The sequence below is a fragment of the Periplaneta americana genome, chromosome 5 (assembly GCF_040183065.1).
Source record: "Periplaneta americana isolate PAMFEO1 chromosome 5, P.americana_PAMFEO1_priV1, whole genome shotgun sequence".
Lineage (NCBI taxonomy): Eukaryota > Metazoa > Arthropoda > Insecta > Blattodea > Blattidae > Periplaneta > Periplaneta americana.
Genome location: NC_091121.1, coordinates 88,029,851 through 88,041,435, shown reverse-complemented (window position 1 = coordinate 88,041,435; position 11,585 = coordinate 88,029,851). Strand labels below are relative to the sequence as shown.

The 11,585-nt window shown below is 35.7% G+C and overlaps 1 protein-coding gene across 3 annotated transcripts in view; it reads right to left on the bottom strand.

The window, feature by feature from the left end:
• The window catches only part of LOC138699959 (uncharacterized), a 599,613-nt gene that overhangs the window by 14,427 nt on the left and 573,601 nt on the right, over positions 1-11,585 (bottom strand). The window lies entirely within an intron of this gene.

Sequence of the window (11,585 nt, the reverse complement as noted above, 5' to 3'; positions counted from 1 at the left end):
TCGATAGTGAGATGTTTTGCTTTATTCTATCTCTTTTATACAGACTTACATGTTGCATTCAGGTTAGGGTAAGCTTTTTTTAATTGGGTTATTTTACGACGCTGTATCAACATCTAGGTTATTTAGCGTCTGAATGAAATGAAGGTGATAATGCCGGTGAAATGAGTCCGGGGTCCAGCACCGAAAGTTACCCAGCATTTGCTCGTATTGGGTTGAGGGAAAACCCCGGAAAAACCTCAAGCAGGTAACATGCCCCGACCGGGATTTGAACCCGGGCCACCTGGTTTCGCGGCCAGACGCGCTGACCGTTACTCCACAAGTGTGGACGGTATGCTTTTGAACTAACACTAGTTATATTCACAATTCGGACCTTCCTGACCATAAGGTCACCACGGTGCAGCGATACCGCGGAGAGAACACACGACAAGGAACAATCACCCAGTCGCGTAGATGGTAGATAAATCTCCACTTCCAAAGCCGGGAATTGAACCGCGGACCACTTAATAGGATCAGCGTAAGCTATCTATAGAGCTGCAGCAACGTAAGAATTAAATGTAATTATCACTGAACAACCAGATTATTTTCAAAATTTTTCATTATTTATTCTCATTTCAATATAATAAATTCATCATATTTTTTCCATAATAAATAATAATAGTTATTTATGCAACAAGTGGATAATCTTGATGATTATAGTATGAGTTTAGTGCGAGTACAACAATAATTTCAAGGGAAAAATTGTTCCGGGGTTGGGTATCGATCTCGGTACCTTCGCTTAGCGCACGAATGCTCTACCGACTGAGCTATCCCAGGAACTATACTAGACACCGTCACAATTCTTCCGTTTATACCCACACAAATCAAATGGGCTGACAAGATGCTAGAACCCAACTTTTAGTGCACACAATTCTGTGTGACTTAAATTGTGGCTTTCTGTTAACGTACCTACAGTAAAGAAGCATTCGTGCCCTAAGCGAAGGGTTCCGGGATCGATACCCGGCCCCAGAACAATTTTTCCCTTGAAATTATTCAAGCCTGCTTTCCAGGGAGCTTCTACCAGAAAGCCAGATTTGCATAATTTTCAGTGTCATAATAAGATTATCCACGAGTTGGATACAACACTTTATAGCATCTTAGCATTATAAATTGTAGAAAATAAATTATTAAATAATTCGGCATGCATAGCCTACAAAGTCTTCACATGTTCATAACGACCAGTTGCGCCTGGCATTGGCATTGAATAATGAGAAATGGACGACCTTGCAGGTCCAACCAAGCGTTCCGGTATTACATCATAGCGAATACGTCATTGCTATTATTAGGGGCTGCAAGACAATAAACACCTTTAAGAACAGCTTAAAAGATAACCTTATTAGCATTTCACTCCAATCATACTGATTTAAACTATCATTGACTACATTGTTACTTCTTTCTTTTAGACATCTTCCTGATTGTGCTGTATTTTCAAAATTGTCTCATAATAATCTCTTTCTATTATCTAATATTATTTGAAATATATTAACATTCTATGTATTTTAGCTTAATTCTGCTACACAGTTTATTTCAGTGTTTAATTAATAGTTCATAGTATTTTGTTGTTTAATTCGTAAATAACTCTTGTATACATGTAACTCTCATCTAAATCAAATTGTTAAATTCTTTGTAAGTTCATGCATATGTATATACTCTTTTTGCTGGTTGACTGGAAGAGAAGGCCTTACGGCCTTAACTCTGCCAGCTAAAATAAATCATTATTATTATTATTATTATTATTATTATTATTATTATTATTATTGGCACGCGTACTATAATAAACCGATTACGCACGATATTGGATTTAGTAAAACCTGTTTATAATGCTAGGATGGCATAAATATTTTAACGTGTATTAAACGGTGTCTATTACAGACCGCTATCCAAACACAGGCGAGGACAATAGATAAAAATGACAGTCCCTGCTACATTGTACAAACCCAGAAACAAAATTTGGGCCATCTGAATGTTCCAAGTTCCAGTTACACACTGCGCATGCTCAGTCCAAATTTTGTTTTTGGGTCTGTACAGCACATTGCTTTTGAGGAAATGGTTTCAACCCTGGCATAAATACAGTTAAAGCCAGAGTAATGTAAAAAAAAAACGACAAGTAAGACCGTGTGGGGTTTTGAATATATGCATGGCGAATCTATGCCATTTCTAAGAATTTCATGCTTACTTGCTTCGTAGAATTCTTCCCGTAGAAACTCGACTAATTTTCTCATGTTGGAAATATGGTTTGTTATAATAGTTTAACTTTGTTGCTACTTTAGTTGTTTAACTGTTTTGAATCGTAGGAAATTTCTGTGATTGTGAAAGGAGATAGAGAAATACTTAAGGATATCTGCCCAAACAAAGCCTTTGACCATAACAAATTCTAATAAACGCATTGTCATTTAAATACATGTCTGAAAAGTGGAAAGCCGTTGGAGTAACGTATGTCCAATATAGCTATTAACAACACGAATTTACTCTAAATAACAGGTTAATGAAAAGTTTGTAGAATTTTTGTTTTCGATGAAAATAATGCTTTTGTAAGAAATTTGTTTGGGATTTCTCATTATAATATTATAGTATAGAGTTTGGCTGGGCGGAAGAGAAGGCCTACTCGCCTTACCTCTGCCAGATTACATAAATAAATAAAAATAATAATAATAATAATATTATTATTATTATTATTATTATTATTATTATTATTATTATTATTATTCTATTATTATTATTGTGTTACTGAAAACACGTCTTCAATTTTTCAATTTGTAGGAAAGTCTGTGTTAATTATAGGCTAAGGAAAATGAACTGTTAAGTAGAAAAAGTATAACATGTCCGACATATCCTTTGTTGGAGTTTAACAGAAGAGTAAAGGCGTCGGAAGTCTCTAGAATTATTTGTACCGTTCACTGGGAGAACGCTATTGGGGAAAGCACTGCATAAAAATACTTTTCTTGTTTCAACTAGGACCATTTTGACATGAACGATTTATCATATTCAAGAATATGTTTTAAATATTCTGTAAGTATTTACTACCACATGATTAAATATTTTCAGCATTTATCGCATCTTATCACTATGAATGGGATCTATATGTACTAAAAGCTAAGAACGCTACCGATTATGTTGGATATAGTGTTCGATAGAAGGCTTAAGCCTAATTCACAAGACTCCGAAATATAACAATAAATGAGGCAACTGCATTGGAGAATGCATATTGTACAGTAGTGGCAAAAAAAAACCGGATCTACCCTTGTAGCTGATTTTAGAGCCTTGTTCTCTCAGAGCACGAAAGACTGATAACTAAGACTTTCGTGGTTCAAATCCTGCCTGGGAAGGAAACTTCTTTTTGTTCCTTATTCAAATTTATTCCTAATACTTTTAGACTGCAGGGATATTTTATTACTTAATTAACTTATTATTCCCAGAACATGAATTTTACCAGGAATTGAACAGTATTGGGAATAAATTTGAATAAGGAACAAAAAACTTGTTTCTTTCCCAGGCAGGATTCGTACCACGAAAGTCTTAGTTACCAGTCTATCGTGCTCTGGAGTGAACAAGGCTCTGAAATATCTACAAGGGTCGGTCCGGTTTTTTTTGCCACTACTGTACACCGAGCGCTAACCTCTAATTGGCAGTTAAGGTTGGTAACAGTAACAAACCAAAAGACTGATATTATTTTGTTAACCGTCAATTACATGTCAGTGCGTGCTTTGCAAGATGCCTTCTCAAGTTCATATGTCAAAATTATCTATTGTTATATTTTTCAGTTTTGTGAATTACGCACAGAAAACTTCCCAATAGACACAACATCCATTCCAGTACACTCTGTAACAATGTTAGTTTTAAATGCATATGGATGCCGGAGGGAATAAGACCTTTGGGGAGACCGAGACGTAGATGGATGGATAATATTAAAATGGAATTGAGGAAGGTGGGATATGATGGTAGGGACTGGATTAATCTTGCTCAGGATAGGGGCCGATGGCGGGCTTATTTGAGGGTTCCTTAAAAGCCGTAAGTAAGTAATTCTTAACCATTCTTAGGTATCATGTTACTAAAACTTGAGTTGAAGAGAAAATTATTTTCATAATATGAAAAGTTTGCATGTTTAACAGAAGTGCAACTGGGACACTAGACGTGTAAAGAAGTTAGCGCCTGAGCAAGGCAAATCAATTTCCAGACATGAAGTGCCTTGAGCTGGCAACCAATGGAACGAGTCTGTTAAACAAGTGGCCGACGTAGCCAGGCGTATTGTAATTCGAAACGTCATTTTCTGACTTCGCATCTTACGTACTACTATGAATAAAACCAGTTGCCTAGCAACACGGGGAGTGGCAAGGAAGTGGACATCACATCACGCGTCTCCCCCGACAAAAACGTACAAGACTTGTTTTGCGGGTCGCCGTAAATCAGACGCTCTCAGGATAATCAATTGGAGGGCCTCACGGCGCGACGGGTGGCGTTCTTCAGCTGTCCATTACTTAACGAGCTGGAGTAATTAACACGGTCGCCATGGAAACGCCAGCCGCTCAACAAATAATAATCAATTCGCGGCGCGGTTTTTGTGTCCCACCCTCTTCCGCCACTTCATTGTTGCGTAGCGTGCCAGAGCCAATGATGTCATACTTAAGTGAGGTGCTAAAGCCATAAACACAGCTTTCCATTAAGCCAGAATAACGTAATGACACCTTGTGTTCTATTACTGTATTAACTTTGCTGTTAGAGTGAAACATCGCTGAAGCGAAAACCAAAAACTTCAATGCAGACATCATTATTGACTTCCTCGCCTTGCCATGCAGAAAAAGGAACTCAAAATAGCTATTAAGCCTTAATGATGTATGATGAATGCTTTTCTGGGTACATATTCTGTGGGAATAGACTGTATTCTCGACAGATAATTGGAAATATGTCACTTCCCTTCTGTACAAATTTGATATGCTATATGTCTAGGGTTTATGGTGTGCTCTGTACCAATCAGATGACCAGGAGATCCGAACTTACTTATTAATTCATTCATTTATTATATTCCATAGATCTTACATGAGCAATGAAGCTTTAAGATGTGTAACAAGTCAAAATTTTATAATATTATAATTACAATTTTTACAAATTTTTACAATATTTTTCAAATTTATATGTTTACAATTTAGTAATTTTCTACAATTTTTACAATTTTCTGCAATTTTTTTACAGTATTTTGGCGAGATGTAGTGAGACGAGGTGAGGTCCGAGGATTCGCCAAAAGATTACCCGACATTTGCCTTTTGGTTGGGGAAAACCTCGGAAAAAACCCAACCAGATAATCAGAACAAAGGGTGAAATGAAGTGATGCCGAGGACTCGCCATAGGCCACCCGGCTTCAGTCCCACGGCTGAGGAAAACCTCGGAAGAAACCATTCAAAGAGACCAAAGGGGGATCCAACTCAAGCCCGAACACAGCTCCGGATCAGCAGCCCAGCGAGTCTGCCGACTGAGCTACATCGATGGCTCTACTAAAAATATGCAATACATAGCCAATCAGATTATTAAATTTACAAACGTAAACGATGATTCATCAGTTTTTATTTTATAAACAGAATCCGAATATATTCTAAGAATATTCATCTTGGCCTTTCATTACGTTTGCACAGCATTACCAGGAACGTCCACGAAGAAATTAGTACTAATAATTAAAGAAACGCAAATGGAGTGCTTATTGAGAGAATGCAATTTTACTGTACGGGAGCGGTTCCCAAACTTTTTCAGCCACGGAGCCCTTTTTGAAGCAAAAGTTTGTCTTGGAGCCCCAAGAAATGTTTACTTTTTTGTTTTATCTGTCTACGTTCTATGAAGCATATTTCACACGATACATAAACGGAAGTATATATATATATATATATATTAATAAAGGAAACAATAGTAAAAAAGTACTGGATAAAATGATATTAACAAGTAGTTAAGATATTTAAAAAATGTTACAATGTTACATGTACACCCGAAGTTAATGCGAAGAATGTGCCTGTTTCTTGCGACAGAGTTTGTCAATGTCCGGTATCATAGAAGTCAGTTGAAGACGTATATCATCTTCTTTGTCCAAACAAGTTAGATGTTTTGTTTTTGTAGCCGTGTACCTCGAAAAAGTCATTTCACTGAGGTACACAGTACCAAATGGCAGTGAGAGAAATTTAGCTTTTGAACTTAATATCAAAAGATCCTCCCCTAACTTAGCCCAAAATTCGGGAAATAGTTTGCTTTTAAATTATGCTTGAAGTTGGCTGTTCGAAACCATGTCTGTAAGGACCTCATATCTGAAGCAGTAAGGACTGCTGGTTTTGACATCATTGGCAATGGATCTGCAATCCACTCATATTTCTTTAGAATCGATTCCTGAGTGTCCCTTGGAAAGTATGAATTTATATTTTGAAGCAAATTGTCAAGGTGTTCTTTCATTATTGCTATGAATAAGACATTCATTGTTATGTTATTTTCTTCTATAAAGTTTGAAGTCAATGAGAAACATAAGATCCTTATTGTCGACGCTTTCTATGTAGAACGCTATATTTTTCTTCAGTGCGACAATTTCGTCATCAGCATCGAATATAGTCTTCCGTTTACCTTGTATGTATGTGCTGAATTCATTTTTGGAAAATGTCTGCCAAGTAACATAATTTGTACAACCATTCCTGATCATTCAAATAATCTGCTAGCAAACTGTTCTGGTAATTCAAAAGTGAAGAAACTTCCGTTCGAAGTTCATGTAATCGGGACAACGCTTTACCGCGGACAACCATCCCACTTCTGTGTGTAATATTACTAACAATGACTTATGTATACTACTCATATCTTCACACAGGATTTTGAGTAGCCTACACTGCGAAGGTCGTGCCTTAACAAAGTTGATAATTTTGACGGCGTTGTCTAGTACCTGCTTTAATAACGCTGGCATTTTTTCGTTGCGAGGGCGTGTTGGTGTAGTACACAGTGACTAGTTGTGCAGTTTTTAAAACTTTCTTGATCCTTGTAAAAGCGCCAGCAACAGAACCTACCATGGCCTTTGCGCCATCTGTGCACACGTCAATGCAATTGTCCCACGGTATCGAGTTTTCAATGAAGAAGAAAAAAATTCAGTACCGCTTGTAGAGGATAGCAATTGCTGCAGAATAAAATATTTCATGAAAGAATCTGAAAATTTATACCGCACAAACATCATTAACATAGCTAATCCGGCAAAGACCGTGGATTTGTGAAGTTGTAACGAAAATTTCGTTTAACTGTTACGGGAAATCATGATATTTTTTATGTCTTTTCATAGATTCTGGATTGACTTATGCAGAGTTATGTGATAAGGACACACTGGAAATCAAGTTTGCAGTTTTCTCGTCCACCATGCAGTTCACTACCTTTACTAATAGTGGTTTCGTAAGAGTTTCAGCAAGGGTGAGGTTTACCACCAAGAGTCTGGTCATGACTAACCAAGTACGACGTTTTCAGTGCTTACTCGTTTTTTGTTTTTTCATGAGGTAAAATTTTGTCTGAATTACATGGAGTTCGTCACTTTTTCTTTCGAAGTAGTCTGCAGTTTTATTTGTGAATTTTTAAATTGAGAAATGCCGTCTAAGCTTGGCAGGGAACATAGAACTATTGGGAAAAACTTTGTTACATATCACACACTGTGGACGTTCATCAGCAAACTCAGTGAATCCCATGTCCAAATATAAATCACAATGAAATACATTAAAGGTGATATGTTACAGTTGTATGAACACTAATAAGTAGTGTTCATACAAATGTAACATATCACCTTTAATGTATTTCATAAAATCAATTAACACTGTATTATTGACCTAACAAGTGTGTTTTATCATTAAATATAAATCACAATATTTTAGTTTGTTACTTTCAATACCTCCACACTAGGCATCGTAGACTCTGAGACAGGATCATGTTCAACATATTCCGAACTCAATTTCCAGCAATTCACACTATCTTCTTTGAAAGTAAGGTTATAGCTGTTGTTATCTCCCTTTGACTGAGCACTGGTTGATGGCTAATGACTCTTAGGTCTTAGGGAGCCCGTCTTAAGCCACAGTTCTGGTTAAACGAAAGTTTAGCTAACACATTTGCTATCAAATTAAAATGCAGGTATACAGTATATATATATATATCTTTTCTTTTAGGTAACGTAACAGTCAATAGATTGTAGATTCCACGTACCACGAATAACAAATGCTGCCTGCCCAGTATATAAAAAATAAAATAAATTTCGAGAATCATTGAGTACTTGGCAACCAAGAAAGATCGAGATAGTTCCAGTGACAAGTAGATCTAATATTAAGGCTTCCATGTAGTAAGAAGAACGCAAACTACTTTCTCAGAAAGTATTTTTCGATTGACGGAAGTAGTTTCCGTTTTCCCCACTAGAGACTAGATGTAATTAGCAATTTTTGTCATCTTCATAACTTCCGCGGACGGATACCTTGAGAATCATTCGCGGAGCCCTTAGGGAACCGCTGCTGTACGGAATGCTTTAATGACGTCACAAGCGTGGGTGAAGTTGCACCTCTCAACTACGTTCATTTTACGCTCACAACTCACTGGTGGTGATGTAATTTCGTATCATTTATTTACTATTCTTCGGTAGCTCTTTGCTTACTCTCGTACTTCCTTGCATATTTCTAAATTTTCTCTCTCAGTTCTTCACAATCATCAACACCTCTTCACTTCTTTCTTAGTACTTCTGCACTACGTACAGTACAACATTTCTTTACTTCCTACCGTAATTCATCTCATCCTTCCTTATATTTTTACTTTATTTCGTAGCATTTATTTAACTTTATATCAAAACATCGGTAAGATATGCCGAAAGCAAAGAAATCTCGACATTTGAATCTGCTGTTATTTGTTGAGTTCTGAACTAAACCTTTTTATGGACAATATCATCAAGAGGAGAATGATTTTATTATACGTAAGTCTAATATTTATCTGTAAAATATACATTTTAAATTCAATAATATTAAGAGGGCAATTATTGTACATACACAGTGTTAAAAAAAATATGAAATATTACTCCTAACTTCTTAAATTTTAATTTTACAAAAAAAAGTTTTATACAAGAGCTATTGGAGATAAACCATACAATACAATACCAGTGTTCGAAAAACGTTATTAAAGCATACGGGGTGTGATATTAAACTTTTAAAAAACTTCAAATATATGTATACAATCTGATTGAGATTAGTTACACAACATCTAAAGAATCAATTAAAGTGTGGTCACCACATTACAAAACTATTTTAACTTATTACAAATGTTATTCATTGCATGTTAATATGACTCAGAACCACTTGTGTTCACATGTTTTATAATGGTTTTATACATATTTAATTTTTATAATGCAAACAAATGTCCACCTTATGTATATCACCCGTGTTCAATTTGTTCTGAAGATAACTTTACATAAGTTGAAATATCTATGGAAATGTAACTTTGTAATGTGATGTGACAGAAAATTAATTCTGTACTAATATAATTTGATAAGTTGCAGACTGAAACTATATAATTATATTTATTATATTTTTATTTCTTTAAATGGCATCCTTTATAAAAATTTTCATATTCCGAATATTCATTAAATTTTACTTATGAATGTGTAGAAATTTTACCTATTCATTCGTTTCATATCTATTTTAACTATTTACTGAACTTGCTTCGTGGACATCAAACTTGAGGCAAATAAGTATGTAAAATCATGTTGAGTAGGCTACAAAACTAAATAAAAGACTGCTAACCAAACTCTATAACCGATGCTCAAAATGAGAAACATTCACAGCCAAACATGTCCCAGTCTATCACGAAAAAATGTCAATTGTAGATATGAGATGGAACAAATCAGTTATGTAAATGTGAGAAAGACAAAGCACTGTTTTGTGATAGACTGGAATCGGAACATGGTTTGGCTAAGGATTTTCATGAACTGGGATGAATTTACCGTTTTCGGGTGGGAGAAAGCGAAAAAAATTAATTTAGGAATTTAAATGACTATATTAAAGCAGTTTAATAACCAGATTGATTTCTACGAGCTAATAATCTACTAAAAATAAAATAAATACATAGGACACATCTGCATTTCGAAAAAAAATAGCGATTTATGAAGTAGAAAGACATGAATGAATCTATGTTTACATCCCTCGACTGCATCCCCGAATTGCGATTTTGAATTGCCTATGAAACTCAACCATGGAGGAAGAAAGCAGTGACAGTAACAGCAACAACACGAGAAGAAAGTTTCATGTATAATTACGTTTTAGAAAAGAATATGGTTCCACATAGGAGAAAGAATATGCCACGTAATTGAATTTTTCAGCAGGACAATGATCTAAAACACACTTCCCGTTATTAAAAAAAATTGCAGATTACAAATATCAAACTTTTGAGTTGTCCAAGCCAGAGTTCGAATCTTAATCCTATTGAATATCTCTGGGATGTTTGTCATAGAAACTACTCAAATAAGGATCAGTTCTTTGCTGCCTTATTGGAGGAATGGTCACAACTTCCACTCGAGGGATTGCAAAATTTTGTGGATTCAATGCCAAACAGATGTGCTGCTGTGATCAAAACTCTGGGGTATGCAATGAAATACTGTTTTTTTCTCAGAATCCAGAATATTTTTGTTTTATTATTACATACTTGGACTTACAAATTACTTTTGATCCAGAAGAATTTTCAATTATTTTTTACGCAAGATAACTCTATTTAAACTACTGTAAATGTATTTTCGTACTAAATAGATTAGAAATACAAGCTTTTCAATTATGGACTAGCATTTTTTTTTCTATTCAATACTTATCTTTATGTAATGGTGATATATGCTTCCCACAAAATATTTTTGAGCGCTACTGTAACTCCGTTATAGTAGTATTTATTATTTGTTCAAATTCTGCTCTGTTAAGGTCTTTTACACCTGCTTTGAACTTCAGGGAACAATGCAACAACGGGTAGTTCACACAAAATGTGTCTCTTTTCTGGCATTCAGATTAATATTCAAGGCTTCCGCCCTTTGACATAAAAAAGTCTTTCATATACGAAAGCCATTTCCTCAAAAGAACAGCATTTCACAATAATACTTTGATCTCGGAATGCTTCCACAACCCTACTTTCTATGCTTCATGCATCGCGTAAACAGGTAAACAAAATGTAAAAACAGAACACAGAAAACACAAAAACAATACATGTATAGACTCACCGCTTAGAAAAGGCAGACAAAAACATTCCATCGGAGCGTCCACATTTGGATACAACGCAGGCAAACATGCAGTCGTGCTCGGATACAACGCCACACGTGGACACCAATCAAACAAGCGAACACCGCGCAGTGCTTGCATTCAATAGGTCAACAAGCAAAAAATCTTCAATGCGACAGCCAGTGCTTTGAAAAAAAAATGCAAGAGTTTCGCATTTCTATGTTGGCAGCCTTGTTAAACCAACAAGAGGAGTCATGCATATTAATCACGCTAATTGCAGACGGCACGGAAATCAGAACAAAAGACAGACGCAGAGTGTATTAGCAGCACTTGTCT